Here is a 15781-nt window from a genome sequence, read left to right as displayed (position 1 = left end):
CTCTTTTCCTCTCTCCTGTGTCTCTCATTTTTTCTCTCCTCTCCGTCTCTCATTTTTTTTCTCTCTTCCTCTCCCTCCCTCGCCCTCACCCTCTCTTTCTATCTCTCTTTCCCTATTAGGTTTAATGATTTTCTCTCTTTTTCTCTCTCCTCTCTCTCTCATTTTTTTCTCTCTCCTCTCCCTCTCTCATTTACCTTTCTCTCTTTCTCTCCCTCTCTTATTTCCTGTCCCTTCCTCACCCTAACCCTCCCTTTTTTTCTTTCTCTATTATATTTAATAATTTTTTCTCTTTTTCTCTCTCCTCTCCCTCTCTCATTTTTTCTCTCTCCTCTCCCTGTCTTTCTTTCTCTCCCTCTCTCATTTCCTCTCCCTCCCTCACCCTGACTCTCTCTTTATCTATTTTTCCATTAGGTTTAATGATCTTTCTCTCTTTTTCTCTCTCTGCTCTCTCTCATTTCTTTTTCTCTCCTCTCCCTCTCTCATTTCCTTTTCTCTCTTCCTCTCCCTCTCTCATTTCCTCTCCCTCCCTTGCCCTCACCCTCACCCACACCCTCTCTTTCTCTATTTGCCTATTATGTTTAACATCTTATCTCTTTTTCTCTCTCCTCTCATTCTCTCTTTTTTTCTTTTTCCTCTCCCTCTCTCATTTCCTTTTGCTCTCTTCCTCTTCTTCTCTCATTTCTTCTCCCTCCCTCTCTCTCTCTCATTTCCCTATTATGTTTTCGTCTCTCCCCTCTCTCCCTCTTCCTCTCTTATTCCCTCTCCCTCTCCCTCTCCCTCTCTCATTTTCTCTCTCTTCCTCCCCCTCCCTCTCTCATTTCCTCTCCCCCTCCCTCTCCCTCTCTTTAATTTCCCTCTATTGCTCCCTCTCCCTCTCCCTCATTTCTTCTGCCTCTCTCATTATATACAAATTATACAAAAAATAAATAAAAAAGAGAGAGAATACACTCTCCCTTTCTCTCGTTCTCTCATTTCATCCCCCTCCCTCTTCCATTTCCTCCCTGTCCCTGTCCCTCTCCCTCTCACTCCCTTTCCCTCTCCCTCTCTTTCTCTCTCTCTCCCTCCCTCCCCCTCTCAATATATATACACAAATCATATAAGCAAAAGTAAAAGATAGAGAGAATGCACTCTCCCTCCCTCTCCCTCTCTCATTTCCTCCCCATCCCTCTCCCTCACCCCCACCCTCTCTTTCTCTTTCTCTCCCTCTCTCATTTCCTCCCCCCTCCCCCCTCCCTCTCCCTCTCTCATTTCCTCCCCCTCTCCCATTTCCTCCCTCTCCCTCTCTTTAATTGCACTCTCTTTCTCCCTCTCCCTCTCCCTCATTTCTTCTCCCTCTCTCATTATATACAAATTATACAAAAAATAAATAAAAAAGAGAGAGAATACACTCTCCCTTCCTCTCTTTCTCTCATTTCATCCCCCTCTCTCTTCCATTTCCTCCCTCTCCCTCTCCCTCTCCCTCTCCCTCTCCCTCTCCCTCCCTTCCCCTCCCTCTCCCTCTCCCTCTCTTTCTCTCTCATTTCCTCTCCCTCTCTCAATATATATACACAAATTATATAAGCAAAAGTAAAAGAGAGAGAGAGAATGCACTCTCCCTCCCTCTCCCTCTCTCATTTCCTCCCCATCCCTCTCCCTCTCCCTCTCCCTCTCCCTCTCTTTCTCTTTCTCTTTCTCTCCCTCTCTCATTTCCTCCCCCCTCCCTCTCCCTCTCTTTGTCTTTCTCTCCCTCCCTCTCCCTCTCCCTCTATTTCTCTCTCATTTCCTCTCCTAAACAAGAAAAAGAATGAGAGAATTAAACCCTAAACAAGCAAAAGAAGGAGAGAATGGTTTGACCAATCTGATATGGCGAGGGTCTGGCGGCTCCTCTTCGCGATGAAGGCTCCTCCTCTCCTTCCCAAACGGCGGCGGCGGCGGCGGCAAGCCTTCTTCCTCTCCCTCTCTCACCCTATGCAAGACGGTTGCTCTCTCTCTCGCTCTCCCTCTCGAAATGTTCGATGAAAATGCGCAAAATGAATCCGCGCTCGGGTTTCGGCCTGTTTTGTTTCCCTGTGGGGCGTCACTATTTGCATCGATGCCTTTTTTACCTGCGTCGCTACCCGTTGTCGCTATGCGTTACAATCCTTGCAGTGAGTGTTGGCTTCTTGATTCAGGGGCTTTCTTTCATGTGACTCTACATAATCATTGGTTTTGTATCGACCACAGTATTAGAAGTTCATTTAGACTATGTGATGATAATATGTGTGATATTCTTGGAAAAGTTGATGTGAGACTATCGTTTGGTACTAGTACTTCTTTTATGTTGTACGATGTACATCATATCCTAGCTTTGATTAAAACCCTTACCCCAACTTGAAAATTGGATGATGACATATATCATGTATCTTTTAGTGATTTTGCATGGAAAAACATACATACAAAACTTATTTTTTCTAGACGCTCCAAAGTTGGCACCCTGTATCCCTTGCTTGTATTTGGTTATGTTGTTTGTGTTTTGGTTGTTACTGATCTTGCACATGTATCTCTTTGGAATCCCCATCTTTGGCATTTGTCCCTTAAAGGAATGAAAGTATTGACTATTTCTAGTACTTAATTTCCTCTTGACTACTCATGTTTTGATTCATGTGATCATTGTTTATATCACATGTAAACTTGTAATTGTATAAAAAGTATGGTTCTACATGTGTGGGTGAGTTGTTGGCTATTGTGTATTCAGATGCGTCTACTCCCGTTTCCTATCAGACATTACATTTTGCAAAGTATTTTGTTATATTAATGAATAATTATTTTTAAAAATATCTAGGTATATTTAATAAAGCAAAGGTGAGAAATTTTACATACTAAGAAATTTTTGAGGGAATGGTTTTTCCTTGCAAGTCCTGTTAATATCTGTGATACCACACTTTGGACATGTCTCCATAGTCTCGTACTCTCCTCAAAACATCACACAATCATTAACACATGCATGGATGTTGTTGTAGTCTATGCCAAGCTTTCATAAAACATATCGTGCATCATCACGAGTCTCAGGCATGCTATTTCCAAGTGGTAATATATGATACTTTAATAACTTGAAAAACAATCATAGAACACCTTAAAAAATGACAAGTGTTTTTTTATAATGGTGTCGAAAAAAAATCAAGGGAGTGTACGTAGAATGTACTTGAACAACTTGGTCACACTCACATCGCTCCACCCATATTTCACTAGTACACTTAGGAGTGCAAGCAACATCTTCAAATGAGATACTTGATACCTCGGGGGGTTCACTACATATATATTCTCTATATAACGTGCATTCATGGCCTATTTATGAATATCCTAATCTGTGAATTTTTCTTGAATAAAACCCTTTTTTATTCAATCTGTAAGTAACCCCTTTATATGACACCATTCTATATGTAAAAAATGTATAAAAATGGTGTTTTAAAAACCCCTTATTTTGAACTCACGTTATATTTACATATATTCATGAGTGACCCCCCCGAGCTTGATACCCATTATATAATGGTATGGATTCTTCCTCTCTTAGCATATCAAATGTATTGGTATCCATGGGTATCAATGCATCGATCATTGCCTCTATCTCAGGCTCCATGATTAAAGGAATGTCCGAAAGGCTACGTGTCTCCTCTTATATTGACGCTATAGACTAAGTCATACCTTCCATGTGGTGGATTGGCTTAGGCACTCAATCCATCGCATGCCCACGAAATCTTCTAGCTGGTTGCAATAGGTGCATTTCTCCTTGGGATGAGATGTCACCTCCCTATATAAATTTTACGACCACGTCTAATGTTTTTTAATATGATATTCAATTAGTTTACAAATATAAGGCATGATTGATACACACTTTTCTTACTATTCGCTCAAAGTCTGAGATCAACTAATCCATGATCTCCGATTAAAACTCGCTGAAATGTCATACGTGCTCTATAGACAAGTGATATTTTTTTCTTATTGCCAGCTTGCATTGAGAGCAAGGACATGGGACATGCTGATTAAGATACACCTCGTGATCTTGAACATCATGATCTTCATCATTTTCCATTTGGTCTACTTTTCGACAAACAATTGGTTTTTTTTCTCATTCTCTTTTTCTTTTTAAATTTGTTTGAGAAGGGATTTCTTCTCTTGTAACTCAATAAAATTAAGGTAAACTAAAATGTCTTGGTTTACAATACATAATGAACTAGTTTAATATACATTATAAAGATTCCATATAAACCTTCTTACATTTTAGCATAAATTTTTAGGAGTTATTGAGCTTACACAAGTAGAAGGAAAAGAGTTATCTTTTATTCAAGTTTTTCCATCTGTACTAACCCCAAGGGAGTCTTCATGATTGTGATATCTGTTCTCTCAACTCTAAGCTGAAATTGATCATACCCCAAGTAAAGATCATCCAAAGAATATATCGCTCTACTTGCAAAAGCCTTTGCAAATTCATCTACCACAAGAGTTGCACCCACATTTCTTATGGTCACTTTATTCACCAGTTGCATGTCTTGAATAAATCTCAAAGCCCCATTCTTTTTGGGCACAGTAAATCAGCAATTTGAGTATTGGGCTGAGGAGGCCTCCAAAATCTTCATGCAAATCTTTTCAGTTAGAAAATCCATGAGCTTTGGAAAGTAAGTTTTAGGCACTGGAATAGGCCTCACGTTCCATGATACATGTGGCACAGTAAATATTACTATAGGAGAGACAATATTTGGATCCACACAACCTATTTTAGTTGGCTAAAATGCAAATGATTTTCCATGCCTAGCCAATATCTACAGAAAATAGTCTCTTTCATCAGTTGAAAGAAACCCTTGTGCACCTCTTCTGCACCAACTTTCAATTCCTGTAATTTTTTAGTTGTAAACTGATGACCTATATCTTTAGGATCTCGTAAGGTTGGCTGCCTTGAAATGTTTTCATTTAGATCCTCACTTTCTAAGGGAAGCGGCAAAGCAACTAGTTTTACCTTTTTGTCAACTGTCTTATACTTTGTCTCCATGTCAAGTGCTTCAGTCCATTGTCATCCTTCCTACTGAGCAAACAATGCTATAATATCATACATGTCCAAAGACACATACTGACAACACTCTATTTTTAGCCTCATTTTCTGCATGTATAGTTGCTGAAATTTCAGCCATAGTGTCATTAATATTCAGCCCATAAAAGATGCATGAAATATCTTCATTTTTAGCTAACAACCCTAGTGCTCTCAGTTCCTTAGTAGCTTGTTTCATAGATATGCATTCAGCCTTGCACATAGCTTGCATAGGCTTAAACCAACATGAAATGTTGGTTGTAAACTTAGATTAACCAATAGCAAATACATGCTTCATTCCATCAAGAGGTGAGTATGTCCTCTTAATAGCACTACTATAGCCCCACATTACAACAATGCTTAATGAAAATCCAAGTCTTTCAATTCCCTTGCATTTGAAAGCAAAGGAGACTCTCGAAGCATATCCCGATTCCTAGGATGATTAACATAAAATATAAGAAATTGGATTGCTTTCCTTCCATCCTTGCTTGTGACTCTTACATAAGCACAACCATCATCAAGCACCTTTGTATCCATACACACTCCTGTAATATAGGGTTGTCCCAAAGTCACTGCATATAAGGAACTATCTTGTACAAAGAAGTGTTGCTCTTCTTGTACATCACCAATCGTCATTTTTACATTAGGACATGCAACATAAAGCTCCCTTGAAGAATTATTTGCAGCCTTCATATGCCAACCATGATCAGTGTCCACACGCTATGCACCATTCTCATACAATCCATGCTCAATGACATTAATCTCAGACCCATGGTCAAGCAAAACAACACAAGGAGTTTCACACTCTTCTATTTTCACTATTGTTTCAGTGGTAGCCCTGGCCCAGCGATTTCTTATATAATATGACTTCGAGTAATAAATTCTAGATTCTCTTCCCCATGTTCTTGTATTTGCCTTACTCCACCATGCATATCGCTACAAGACAATGCATTTTCAACCACTTTCTTCTCTTTTCCACATGTCATCCACCAGTAATTAGTAGCATCCTACATAGATAAACTAGTACTTACATCATCTCATATTCAGCCCGAGAACCCAATAAACCAGTTTTCTCTTCAAATTGCAACGATGCACTAGTGGTATTACAAAGAAACTAATGCTTCCTCTTAATTATGTTGATGATTTCATCATGAAATTCGTGCTTGGTGATGCTAAGAACCTCTCCCAAGGTGAATTCCATCCGACTGTTTAAGATCCATTCTTCAAGAACCTTCTTAAGATTTGTGGTTGTCTAAATATAAGACTACAACTTATACCCTAGCTACTTGCCCTTCTTTTTGCTCTCTTGTTTGCTATCTTATTTTTGCTCTTAACAGACCTCTTCCATAACATGCTTGGGAGGTGGCTGATTTATAGCTTTAGGCAGATCCATGCTTCTTCTTATTACTATTTTAGATATCCCTGTATTATCTTTATCTCTCTCTTGATTCTCTTCCATAAGCCATATTTTTCACCTTTGCTAAATATATATACACTAAATATGCATCTACTGGTGATTCCCAACCAGTTATGTCTTGAGTATCTTGCCCTGCATGAGACATTTCACTATCAACAACCTTTCTCTTTTCATCTACATGTAAAGCATGTATCCATATTGTGGCCTTTGGACTGGCCATGCATTCTATCCAAAAGTACAAGCATGTGTAGGTGTATAAGCATTTCAGACAACCTTGTCTTCCAACAACTTTTGCATATCTCTCTCTCCAAAATTCAAAGCAAGAGGCAATCATGTTTCTTATGCACATGAATCTTGCCATCTTTCCAAAAGATGAGTTATCATGCCAAGGCCTCTTGATAACCAACACAATCCTTTCTCTCAAGATGCAAACTATCACACCACATATATCTTTTCTCTAAATTAGAGGCTGTTGCATGTCCCCTTTCCTCTTTCCCTTTTCATCCTATTTTTCAACCTTCAACTACAGATCACGCATGCTTTTCGCCAATTTATCTAATACATCTTTCCTAACAGTGAGACAATAGGTATAACCATACGTTTAGCCCTAGAAGTGAGTGGCTTACTAGATACATCAACTGTTTTACCTGAACAATGGGCAAGCTAGAGACATGCAATCTTTCTCTTCTTCTATGCTTTTTCACCATTGCAGTAATATCCTTCTTAATATGCCTCCACTTTGTTTTAAGACACATACAAGATACACACCTCATACCGACGTTCAAAGTGACAAAAATGTTTACAATTTTTTTTTCCCTATCATCACTAAACACGTCGGTATTAGCGACGCCATCAAACCATCGCTATCGGTTTTGCTATTTAGGTCATTATTTGCATCACTATTTCCATCATTATTTGCAAATGACAATGCAAATAGTAACATTTTGCGATGCAAACTGCGACGATAATAGCGAGACGTGTAGGTAAAATTATGATGCTAATATTGATGTTTATAGAGAAAAAGAAATTTGTGTGCTATATTTAGGCCATACAAAAGGGTAACAGTAAAGTGTATAATGGTCATCAAAATGAAGGCAATGTGTACTGGAATCTAGAAGACTGATACATAAAATAAATAAAGAATCTCTTTATGAAAGAACTCATGGAATCATGGCAAGATACAAAGGATGATAATAACATAGTGTATAGAAAATAACTACATAAATCACAAGACCAAAAAAGAATTCTTGCTTGAACTTTGCCATGATATCACAATTCATTGTGGAGAGCATTTTATCAATACGCTCCATGCGAAAATGTCATCCGTGTGACCACGCCGCACTATATATTTTGTATTATACATTAAAATGGTTAATTAGTTGTCACATATAAAATCTAGGTACAACAGCTTATAAAACATGTGGCCACCTTTAGACCACATCCCCTCGAGAAGTTTCACGCCTCAGTTGAGACCTCCATCCTTTCACGAGAGGTTGCGATCAAAGCTCCATCTAACCATCGCAATGACATGAACCGTGGCATCTCCTCCCTACCATCGAGATATCAAATCGGTCAATGGCTTATACTACATCGAAATTTGGATCTCACTTATTCTTTCCGATCTTTCACAGCTTGCTCGTACCTAGCGAGCTAGGTCTCCATGGAGGAATGGTGCAACATACAAAAACGATTCACTTTTTCCTCCATTGCAGCATCCATTCTTTTTTCTACCCTATTTCCAACCACCACAACTCTGGTTAGTTTATCATTGTCCTTTGGTGACCGTAGCATACTATTGTGTGAATCTACCATTCGTAGCCACTACGAAATATGCACTAACCCCTTAGAAACCAACCAACATTTAGCCATGCTACCTTTTGGCCGAGCTTGTTGTCGCATAAAGCCTTTCAAGGTTTTCATGAAGCGCTCCAAGAAGAACATCCATTGCGTATGGACAGGTCCAACAATCTCCACTTCATCTAAAGATACACCGAGAGGTTGGTTTCTATCGTGAGCATATTGGTGGGCAGGTACTTCTCAAAGAGACAGACCATCTCCACTGCTCCTCGCCTTGAAAACTCAATAAAGGATGTCTTGATCTTCTTCTATGAGATCCATTGCACTAAATTTGACAACCTCTAAATCATCTCGCATACTTCTAGAGTAAGGCATCCTGCGATCGCGATAGGTAGTACAAACTGCCATAAATGAAGAAGCATTAGGAACAATGACTACACTCCAAATAGCAAAATACGCAGGCTACTTACAATCCTTTCGTAGTACAAATCTAACATATCTTATGTCAATGATGGGATTTTAGCCTTGATAGTTGGTCATCTTTAGGAAATGTGGATCTAAGAGAATACATCATACCCATCAAAGTGTGGATAGACCTAATAATTTGCTTCACAAAATTCTCTTCTTTAGTGGACAAAACCCAAGGAGTGCCAGATAGTTGCAAGTGACCATCAGCACTTGTCAACTGCCACCAAAGTGCCTCCATCTTGTCTACCTCCTTCAAATCCATTTGCTCCCGGATAGTATCTCTTTCTTTTGATGTTGTCCTATAGTAGGTTTCCCACATTCTTAAAAATATGCATAGGATCCAACAAGTGGTTGATCTGTAAGTGGGTCCAATATAGCAACTCATAGAAAACTAAGAACCGCTGCATTCCGTTTGAATGTGACTTCATGTGGACCATTTTCACCTCGTACCAACTTTGGGCATTCATTCGTATTGGAGGTCGTTCAAGAAAACCTTTCCTTAGTTCATAAACCTTCGACAAGAAAGTGACTTGTCCTTGATATACCATCTTCTTCATGGTTTTTCACCTTCAGGAGTCTAATTGTGGCCCACATAATGGACATGTATGATAACCTGATGTAACCAGACCTATCCATACACCTCTATCCTATAAATACAAACTTGAAGGAGCGATGATAGATATTACCAACTAGAACAAAAGTCTACTTACTTGAGCACTCCCCAAATCTCGGAAAGTCATGCATGATCAACATGAGAATGGCTTGTATATTGGCGGACCATCGACCATCGTGCTTGCTCATATCTTCCATGGCGACCCCCTCCTCCCACAAAATCTTAAGCTCATTGACTAATGGACAGAGATAGATATCTATATTCTTGACTTTGTAGCAGCCAAGAACGAGCAAGCTAAGGATCATGCATCCTTTCTTCGTAGAAAGCCATGGTGGGATGTCGTAGTTAACAAGGACTACAATTTAAACACTGTAAGAAGCTGAGCGGAGACCGAATAGGTTCACGCAAGCCGAAGATTCCTTGGCTCTCATGCAAAGCCTGAAAAGGTAGAGTCAATGTGGCTCCATGTGTGTGAATCGAGTGATATTTTTTGGACTCTATTTATGGATCTATTCTGCGCATGCTACATTGTCAAGCTCACCATGCCTGATGTACAAAACATGTGATGTATATGGGGGATAAGTGGAAAGTGTCTAAGAACTTTCTGAGGGATGGTTTTTCCTTGCAATTCCTATGGATACCTGTGAGCACTACACTTTGGACATGTCTCCATAGTCTCATATTCTCCTTAAAACACCACACAATCGTTGACACATACATTGATGTTGTTGTAGTCCATGCTAGGCTTTCGTAAAACATGTCGTGCATCATCACGAGACTCGGGCATGGTATTTGTAAGTGGTAACATATGATACTTTAGCTACATGAAAAGAAATCATAAAATACCTTGAGAAAGCACAATTTTTTTTTATAAGGGTGCCGAAAAGAAATCAATGAAGTATATGTAGAAGGTACTTGAACAAATCGGTCACACTTGCATCGCTCCACCCATATTTTGCTTGCATACTTAGAAGTACAAGCAATGTCTTCAGTAAAGATACCTGGCATCCATCATATAATGGTATGGATTCTTTCTCTCTAAGCGAATCAGATTTCTTGGCATCCATGGGCATCAATGCAATATCGGTCATTGTCTGCATCTCAAGATCCAAGATTATAGGAAAGTTTGAAGGGCTATCTGTCTCCTCTGGTATTAACAATATAGACTGGGTAGTGCCTTCCAAGTGGTAGACTGGCTTAGGCACTCCATCCATTGGATGCCCACGAACTCTTCTAATTGGCTGCAATAGGTGCACTTCTCCTTAGGATGAGACGCCACCTCCATGTAATAAATTTTACGACCACATCCAATGTTTTTGTATATGTGCCTATTCAATTAATTTGTGAATTCAATTTATGATTTATGTACACTTTTCTTAGCGTTTGTTCAAAGTTTGAGATCGCTTGATCAATAATCTCTGATTGAAACTCGCTGAAGCATTGTACATGTTCTATAGACAATCCACATTTTCATCTAATTGCTAGCTTGCATTGAGAGAGGACATGGGACATGCTAATTAAGATACGCATTGTGATCTTGAACATCACGACCTTCATCATTTTCCATGTGGTCTACATTATGACAAACAATTTGTTTTTGTTCTCATTCTCTTTTTCTTTCTTAAATTTTTTGAGAAGGGATTTCTTCTCTTGTAATTCAACAAAATTAACGACAACTAAAGTCTTGGTTTTCTCCCCTTTTCTTTGCACATTTCTTTAGGCTCTTTTTTTTATCCTCTCTCCCCTTTATCTTTCATATTTATTCTCTCTTTCTTATTTTCTCTTCCTCTTTCTTCATTCTTCCCTCTCTCTTATTTTTTATCTTTCTTTCTCTCTCTCTTTCTCTTTCTTTGTTGCCTCTCTCTTTGTTTATCTCCACCCCCTTACGGGTGGGCCTACAATATGTAAAGTCCAATATGCTATGCACGGGGGCGAGGGACTAGCTACCCTATGTCAGAGTGTTCCCCATCCCGTGGTATTGCATCGGACCTCGCCACCTTTTTTCCTTTATGTGTGACTCAATATGCAGAGCATAGGAGGAGGTAGCACAAAGAATGTCAAGAAAACCATCCATTCACCTCCAAGCCCAATCTTGCTTTTGCTTTACCAAGCCTGGAGACATAGGCCATCCGTGCCTTCCTGAGAAGTGTTGAACATGCCCAAGGTGCACCTTTAACAAAACCTCTCTCTCTCTCTCTCTCTCTACGACTACTACTACCACTATTACTACCACCATTCCACCTTTAATATATTTCTCAACAGTTTCAAGACATGAGACTACAACAGACGTGATGGCCATTTCTCTCTTCCTCTTCATTTCTTCTTCTCCCTCTCTTATTTTCTATCTTTCTCTCTCTTTCTTTGTTTCCCCTCTCTTTGTTTCTCTCCATCCCCTTATGTTTTCTCACTTATTCTCCTCTATCTCTCCCTCTCTCTCTCTCTTTTCCCATTTCTTTGTTATCTTTAATGTTTATTAATCTCTCTCTCTCTCTCTCTCTCTCTCTCTCTCTCTATTCTTCTCCCTCTCTTGTTTCCTATCGTTCTCCCTCAATGCACCACATTATCCACTCTCTCTCATTTCTCATCTCATTTCCTCTCTTTCTCCCTCTCAATGCACATCATTGTAAAAAAGAAAACAAGAAAAAAAAAACAAGAAACCCTCTCTTTGTTTTTCTCTACCCCCTCGTGTTTTCTAATTTAATATTCTCTTCTCTCTCTCTCTCTCTTTATTTCTCTTTTTCTTTATTATGTTTCATACTTATTCCCCCCTCTCTCTCATTCTTTCTTCCTTTTTCTTTCTTCTTCTCCCTCTCTCATTTCCTATGTTTCTCCCTTAATGTATATCATTGTAAAAAAAATAAACAAAAAAAAGAAATTAAAGAACAAGAATAAACCCTCTCTTTGTTTTTCTCCACCCCCTCGTGTTTTCGCATTCATTCTCATCTCTCCATCCCTTTCTCTCTCTCTCTCTCTCTCTCTCTCTTTCTATTTCTCTCTTTCTTTATTATGTTTCATGTTTATTCCCTGTCTCTCTCATTCATTCATTCTTTTTCTTTCCTTTTCTCCCTCTCTATTTCCTCTCTTTCTCCCTCAATGCACCTCATTCTCAACAAAAACAAACAAAAGAAAAGGAGAAAGAACAAGAACAAGCCAAGAGGGAGCAATGCACTCATCGCAAAGGCCCGAGGATAGATTCTTTGTCTTCTCTTTATGACAGCAGCTCCTCTTCTCCCTTCGTGCACTTCCTCCTCTTCTTTGCGAATGGCAACGGTGATAGTGAGAAGCTCTCTTTTTTTCTTTCTCTCCCTCTCCCTCCCAAACCTACGATTTATTTTTCTCTCTCATTCACTGTTTGCGGAAAAATGCTGTACTCGGGTTTCGGCCTGATTTTTTTTTAAGTACCATCGCTATTTGTGTTGCTATTTGCGTCGCTATAGCCACGCCGCTAATATGCGTCGAACCTGTCTGTCACGATTTCCCTATATCCTTGTAGTGATATGTCTTTGTAGTCTGATTCTCTAGCAAATCATCAAGCTTCTCTTGAAGCTCAGAATTTTCTGGTTGTAGAAACAATTCAATTTTTTGACTTACAAGAGCTTACTACTTTGCAAGATCTAACTGCTCAAATCAACTTTCAATTTCTCTTAATAATTTTGAAACCCACTCTTGGAAAGTCTTGTGCATTATCCAACTAGTGTCTTCAATGTAAAATTCTTCCCTAAGTGTATTCTTGAAAGCTACCCTGTCAGCATGCTGCATATACAATTAAGTCATTCATGCTTTTAATTCATGTACAGTAATCTGTACAAAATATCAACGCCATGCAAATTGAGCCACCCCAAAGAGTTCAATCTTTTGAGCATAGGTATGCACATATGCAGATAGATTCTTGCCATTGAACAACTACTACCTGTAGAGCATTCATCACAACAATTTCTGTTTGAGCAGAAGCTTGCATCACCTATTGTTATTTTGTACCCGCATAAGCATGTTCATATTCTGCACTAATTGTTGTAAAACATCACTAGAAATTGTGCTCGAAGTTTCTCCCATATTGTCTTTTCTTCTAATGACCTTTCACATCAGGTTCACCAATGTTGGAAGGATTTTAGTCAAAAGGAAGTAGAGAATATGAGATGGAAGAGAAGAAAAAGAATAGACAAGAGGTACACAAGATAAAAACAAAGCCTAATGAATCAAAGCAATATATATTGATAGAACTTGAAATTCCTTGTCTAGCACTACTTAGAAGAAATCTCCAAGCATTAGATCTCCTGGAGCTCCCTTGTAGACAAAAAAAGTGCATCAAACAGCAACTTTTTCTCTGCTACTCAAACCGCAAATATGATGGTTCCATTGACTCCAAAAAGGGGGTAAAATTGTAGGACACCTACTGAACTTTCTTCTAGATCACTCCTTCTTCTTCTAGTTCTTTAGAGTGTTGTTTGTTGCCTGTAAACTGCGCTCGCGAAGCACGCGATTTCACCAATCCTTCTTTTTTCTTAAAATCTCAAAAATTTATTGAAAAAGTAACTTGCTTTTTGTATGTCACCCTATTCTAGAAGTTCTCATAGCTTTTTAGGACATTTACAAGAAATAATATCCAAAATATTTAAAAAATACTAGTTTTATCCAAATTTCTAGTATTTTTGAACCATCCATACTATAGATATTGACATTAATAACTAATATGACATTGACTCTCTAGATCAATATAAGAAATAAAGATGATGATGCACTCTAGAGCTTTTCACACTGTGTCTGTGTATCAAAATTATTTGCCAATATGATGGTACTTTGAATATATTGTGTAATAATGGCATGCCTTCCCCAAGGTCCAAAGCAGGAGCTGGCAGCCTTCTTTGCAAACGTCGCCCACGAGACTGGCAGTAAGCAGCTGCGGCTTATGAGTTGTAAATTTTTTCTTTTCTAGAAACAAATTATTGGTTATAATTAATTAAAAGCTTCCCTTTACCCTATAATTAGCGCCATTATTATACTGTCAAATTTTGATCATCTGTCGCGACAATAGCTAGCATGAACAGCAATCGTTAGCATCATTACTACTGATTACATGAGCATCACTCTGCGCTGTCATGGTCAACAGGCGGCTGCTATTTAGAGGAGATTAACAAGGACACTTACTGTGACCCGTCCACAGTACCTTGTGCATCAGGCCAGCAGTACTACGGGCGGGGTCCTCTGCAGCTCACATGGTAAATTAACTTAATTCCATGTATGTATATGTGGAGCCAGTGTTATATTATATGTTCGAGTAGCTAGCAAGTAAGCCACTGGGCAAACGTGCTTAATCGTGGTTTTTATATTATTCCACATTATGAACCTGATGATCTCTCGCACAATTATATGCAGGAACTACAACTACCAGGCAGCAGGCCAGGCTGTGGGCTTCGATGGCATCAACAACCCAGGCATCGTTGCCCAAGACCCCACTATCTCCTTCAAGACAGCACTGTGGTTCTGGATGACCCAGCAATCGCCCACGTGCCACGATGCCATGGCCAACAACCAAGGTGGCTTCGGCGCCACAATCAAGGCTATCAACGGTGGGTTGGAGTGCGGCAGCTCGGCCAATGTTGACCAGCAGCAGGATCGTATCTCCCGCTACCAGTCCTGCTCCATCCTAGGGGTTGACCCAGGCAGCAATCTTACCTGCTAATTAGCAACAGTTCAGCAATCAGCTCAACCTGCAATTAAATATTTGTGTGTGACTTGTATTAAATAATATGGCAAACCCACGGATCGACACAGCTAGCCAGCATTTCTTTCTGCGGCAATTCGTTGTAGCCGTTCATGTAATCGAAATCAAAGGAAATAAAAGACGATCCAGTACAAGTGCAAAAGTTGGCTCTAATTTATTCTTAGATTTTGCCCTATGAAACAACAAAATGTGAGACTTGAGGGAAGTTGAGGCGCGTTGAAACATCTGGTCATGGAATTTTGTGAAACAAATGGGATCCTCCAATTATGAGAGCGTACTCCTAGGGATCAGAAGAGCGTAATCTCCATTGGTAATACGAATGAAATCCCGAGTTGCATCATCCGCAAGAGCATTGCAATTTGCCCTTCTATGTTCTTTCTTTTTCTCCTTTCTAAACATAAAAGACTAATGGAAGTAGATAGAAACCCTTAGAATGTGAGAAATTCTCTAACTTTTCCTAGGTATGTGTATATAGAATCCCAATGTATAACTAGGGAATTACTTTGCCCACATCCCATGCTAGAGAATCCTACGCATGCATGTATGAACTCCTTATATATAACTAGGAAATTTATTCTGCACATCTTAAACTAGGGATTTGTAGGTCATATAGCTAGAGAATCATGTTTCCCATACAACATAGTAGGGAATTCTACGCCACACAACTAGGAAACTCGGTTCCTCACATTTCATACTGGGCAATTACAAATAGCCATATCAAGAACA

The 15781-nt window shown here is 39.3% G+C and overlaps 1 pseudogene; it reads left to right on the top strand.

Moving 5' to 3' along the window:
• Positions 1-14149: 14149 nt before the first annotated feature.
• On the top strand, positions 14150-15013 carry LOC148027572 (endochitinase B pseudogene; annotated as a pseudogene).
• Positions 15014-15781: the final 768 nt, after the last annotated feature.

Source organism: Lygodium microphyllum, chromosome 12 (genome assembly GCF_053477565.2).
Source record: "Lygodium microphyllum isolate KBCC chromosome 12, Lygodium_microphyllum_v1.1.10, whole genome shotgun sequence".
NCBI classification, from domain to species: Eukaryota; Viridiplantae; Streptophyta; class Polypodiopsida; order Schizaeales; family Lygodiaceae; genus Lygodium; species Lygodium microphyllum.
This window is presented reverse-complemented; position numbering and strand designations above follow the sequence as displayed.